The 5,000-nt window shown below is 62.2% G+C and overlaps 1 pseudogene; it reads left to right on the forward strand.

Annotated features, from left to right (window-relative positions):
* Positions 1 to 5,000, forward strand: part of LOC124590718 — a 7,978-nt pseudogene that overhangs the window by 860 nt on the left and 2,118 nt on the right.

Below are 5,000 nucleotides of genomic sequence, written 5' to 3' on the forward strand. Positions count from 1 at the left end.
TGCTCTCGGGCGGAATAATCGCTCCCGTCAGCGGCGCTTCAGCTTTGGACAATTTCACGACCCGTCTTGAAACACGGACCAAGGAGTCTAACATGTGCGCGAGTCATTGGGCTGTACGAAACCTAAAGGCGTAATGAAAGTGAAGGTCTCGCCTTGCGCGGGCCGAGGGAGGATGGGGCTTCCCCGCCCTTCACGGGGCGGCGGCCTCCGCACTCCCGGGGCGTCTCGTCCTCATTGCGAGGTGAGGCGCACCTAGAGCGTACACGTTGGGACCCGAAAGATGGTGAACTATGCCTGGCCAGGACGAAGTCAGGGGAAACCCTGATGGAGGTCCGTAGCGATTCTGACGTGCAAATCGATCGTCGGAGCTGGGTATAGGGGCGAAAGACTAATCGAACCATCTAGTAGCTGGTTCCCTCCGAAGTTTCCCTCAGGATAGCTGGTGCTCGTACGAGTCTCATCCGGTAAAGCGAATGATTAGAGGCCTTGGGGCCGAAACGACCTCAACCTATTCTCAAACTTTAAATGGGTGAGATCTCCGGCTTGCTTGATATGCTGAAGCCGCGAGCAAACGACTCGGATCGGAGTGCCAAGTGGGCCACTTTTGGTAAGCAGAACTGGCGCTGTGGGATGAACCAAACGCCGAGTTAAGGCGCCCGAATCGACGCTCATGGGAAACCATGAAAGGCGTTGGTTGCTTAAGACAGCAGGACGGTGGCCATGGAAGTCGGAATCCGCTAAGGAGTGTGTAACAACTCACCTGCCGAAGCAACTAGCCCTGAAAATGGATGGCGCTGAAGCGTCGTGCCTATACTCGGCCGTCAGTCTGGCAGTCATGGCCGGTCCTTGCGGCCGGCCGCGAAGCCCTGACGAGTAGGAGGGTCGCGGCGGTGGGCGCAGAAGGGTCTGGGCGTGAGCCTGCCTGGAGCCGCCGTCGGTGCAGATCTTGGTGGTAGTAGCAAATACTCCAGCGAGGCCCTGGAGGGCTGACGCGGAGAAGGGTTTCGTGTGAACAGCCGTTGCACACGAGTCAGTCGATCCTAAGCCCTAGGAGAAATCCGATGTTGATGGGGGCCGTCATAGCATGATGCACTTTGTGCTGGCCCCCGTTGGGCGAAAGGGAATCCGGTTCCTATTCCGGAACCCGGCAGCGGAACCGATACAAGTCGGGCCCCTCTTTTAGAGATGCTCGTCGGGGTAACCCAAAAGGACCCGGAGACGCCGTCGGGAGATCGGGGAAGAGTTTTCTTTTCTGCATGAGCGTTCGAGTTCCCTGGAATCCTCTAGCAGGGAGATAGGGTTTGGAACGCGAAGAGCACCGCAGTTGCGGCGGTGTCCCGATCTTCCCCTCGGACCTTGAAAATCCGGGAGAGGGCCACGTGGAGGTGTCGCGCCGGTTCGTACCCATATCCGCAGCAGGTCTCCAAGGTGAAGAGCCTCTAGTCGATAGAATAATGTAGGTAAGGGAAGTCGGCAAATTGGATCCGTAACTTCGGGATAAGGATTGGCTCTGAGGATCGGGGCGTGTCGGGCTTGGTCGGGAAGTGGGTCAGCGCTAACGTGCCGGGCCTGGGCGAGGTGAGTGCCGTAGGGGTGCCGGTAAGTGCGGGCGTTTAGCGCGGGCGTGGTCTGCTCTCGCCGTTGGTTGGCCTCGTGCTGGCCGGCGGTGCAGGATGCGCGCGCCTGCGCGGCGTTCGCGCCCCGGTGCTTCAACCTGCGTGCAGGATCCGAGCTCGGTCCCGTGCCTTGGCCTCCCACGGATCTTCCTTGCTGCGAGGCCGCGTCCGCCTTAGCGTGCTCCTCCGGGGGCGCGCGGGTGCGCGGATTCTCTTCGGCCGCCATTCAACGATCAACTCAGAACTGGCACGGACTGGGGGAATCCGACTGTCTAATTAAAACAAAGCATTGCGATGGCCCTAGCGGGTGTTGACGCAATGTGATTTCTGCCCAGTGCTCTGAATGTCAACGTGAAGAAATTCAAGCAAGCGCGGGTAAACGGCGGGAGTAACTATGACTCTCTTGGAACGCGACTCTCTTAAGGTGGCCAAGTGGCGGCGGTGTGGCTGCATCCGGACTTGGCTTCTCGAAGTGCGGTCTTGATGTAGTCGTGCTGCTGCTGCGAGGTGCCTTCCTTGGGTTATAGTTACAGGGAGAGTGATGCGCAGTACATGGGCCTAGCCCTCTTAGCCTCTCCTCTCCTGCGGTCTTCTCCCCTTCTCGTGGGCCCGCTGATTTCGCAGAGTGGAAGACCGCACCAGGGGCTTGGGGGGGTTACCAGCCCCCCCTCGCACTATCCCTTTTTTAGTTGGGGGCAGTAAGCAGAGAATAAGTGGTGGCCCTTCCGCTGAAGGTGCCACCCCAACTCCCCCAGCACCTAGCCGGCCAACCGGCCGTGCCGAAAATCTTGTAACTTTTGCAGCTATGTATACCTGTAGTGAGTGCCACCGCAGCTTTACAACCAAGAACGGTCTCGGGGTCCATCGCCGCCGCCAACATCTTGCGGCCGCCAACGCGGAGATCGTCACGGAGAGGCATCGCGCGAGGTGGACGGAGGAAGAAGTCCTGTCGCTCGCCAAGGCGGAGGCCGAACTGTTCCTTGAGAGGGACGCCCGGTTCTTCTTCGTCAATCAAGAGCTCATCAGGATGTTCCCCGACCGAACGCTCGAGGCAATCAAGTGCCGACGGCGGCAAGCTGCCCACAAGCAGCTTGTCCGCCAATTCATGGAGGCGCTTGAGATCGGTCGGGGGGAAGAACCGGCGTCCCGCCGGGGAGCAGCGAGCCCGCTGCCTGACGCGGGCGAGGCCGCTGCGCCGCCCGTCGACGCAGCCGAGGACTTCGCGGCCGACACCACCGGGCCGCCGCCGGAGGGGCCGACTGACGCCGCCATCTGGGAGCATCTGGCGGGGCTACCCGCTTCCGCCCAGCGTTTCTCTGCCCTGGATCGTGTCATAGGTCTGGGGCGGGGCACGCCGCCCGATGTCATCCTGGGCATGCTCCCGGATGCCCTTGCGTCGGTCGGGTCCAGAGGGGAGAGATCGATCACCAGGACACAGCGGCCGCGCCAAACATCGAAGCGGCCGCCTGCCGCGCCGCCGACGCAGAAGCGCAAGCGGCGCCGCTGGGAGTACGCGAGAACGCAGGATGCCTTCCGACGGTCGCGTGCACGTTGCGTGCGCGGCCTCTTGGATGGCACCCTGCTCCAGCCGCCACCTGCCATCCCTGGTCTGCTGGACTTCTGGGCGGACCTCTTCACCAAGAAGCCCATCTCCACCGCGGGCTTCATTCGTGACCGCCTCCTCCCGCACTCAGAGCCTGTCGCTCTCGAGTGCATATGGGGGCCGGTCACACGTGAGGAGGTCGCCGCCGCGTTGCCGCCCAGGGGATCAGCAGCCGGGCCGGACGGCCTTACCCCAGCGGAGTTGCGGCGCCTGCCGCACGAAGTCCTGGTGAAAGTGATGAATCTCTTCCTTCTGGCCCGCGCCCTTCCGGAACGCCTGCTTCGCGCGCGAACGTCCCTTCTCCCGAAAACGGCTGCACCAACATCCCCCGCTGACTTTCGCCCCATTACGGTCTGCTCGGTGTTGGCGCGGACCTTTCACAAGGTTCTCGCGTCACGCCTGATGCGCGCATGTGCTGTGGACGAACGTCAGCGGGCATTCATCCCTCGGGATGGGATGTTGGAAAATACCTTCATCTTGGACACTGCTCTCACCGACGCAGTTCGCTCCTGCCGCTCTGTCTTTGTGGCATCGATCGACGTATCTAAGGCTTTCGATTCGGTAGATCATGCTGCCCTTCGGCCCGTGCTGAAGGCGCATGGCCTGCCGGATTGCTTTGTCGAGTATGTCGAGCGGTGCTACGAGGGCAGCACGACAGTGATAGCGGACGGCGCCGGCGTGGGCGTGTCTGTGCAGCCAGCACGGGGCGTTCGCCAGGGCGATCCCCTCTCCCCCCTCCTGTTCAACTTTGCGGTGGACTACGTTTTAGGCCAACTGCCCTCCCACATCGGAGCTCGGATTCTCGGTCGCAGAGTCAACGCTGCGGCCTTTGCAGATGACGTCTTGCTGTTTGCAGCGACCCCGAGGGGCTTGCAGTCCCTCATCGACGCAGCTACCGCAGCCCTCGCCCACCTGGGGCTGCAGATCAACGCCCGGAAGTGTTTCACCCTCGCCTTAGTCGCGTCAGGGCGCGAGAAGAAGGTGAAGGTGGACAGCAATGTCACCTTCACAGCAGGCAATACCACCATGCCTGCCCTGCGTGTGGGTGAAACCTTCCGGTACCTGGGGCTGCAATTTTCCACGGCGGGTCGCTGTGTCTTCAATCCACGTAGCCACCTGGTGGAGCAGCTTGACGTCATCTCCCGAGCTCCGCTGAAGCCGCAACAGCGCCTCCACGCTCTCACCAATGTACTTCTCCCTGGCCTGTACCACGGGCTGGCCCTCAGCCGCACCCGGGTGGGTGCATTGAAGTCGGCCGACGTTACCATCCGGGCCGCCGTCAGGAGATGGTTCCGCCTTCCGGCGGACACCCCCCTGGGATACTTCCACGCTCCTGTTGCCCAGGGGGGCCTCGGCATTCCATCTTGCCGATGGATGGGTCCGACCCTCCGTCGGTCCCGTCTCCTGGCGCTGAAGAAGATAGGGCCAGCCTGCGACGGTGCAGGCATGGATGAGGTGCAGCGTGAGATCGAGGTGCTGGAGCGCCACCTAATGTGGGAGGGCCACCTCCTCAAATCGTCAACGCAGGTTGGGGAAATGTGGGCGGCGCGCCTACACATCGCCATTGACGGTGCGGCACTGTCATCTTCTGCCGCCGTCAGTGGCCAACATCAGTGGGTCGCCGACACCAGTCGCCTGCTATCTGGGCGTGAATACATCGACGCCCTCCGCGCCCGCATCAACGCCTTCCCTACGAAGGCACGGCGCAGTCGCGGGCGGGAGGCGGACACCAGATGCCGCGCGGGGTGCCAGGCCGTGGAGACCGCCAACCACGTACTTCA

Source organism: Schistocerca americana, unplaced genomic scaffold (assembly GCF_021461395.2).
Source record: "Schistocerca americana isolate TAMUIC-IGC-003095 unplaced genomic scaffold, iqSchAmer2.1 HiC_scaffold_77, whole genome shotgun sequence".
Lineage (NCBI taxonomy): Eukaryota > Metazoa > Arthropoda > Insecta > Orthoptera > Acrididae > Schistocerca > Schistocerca americana.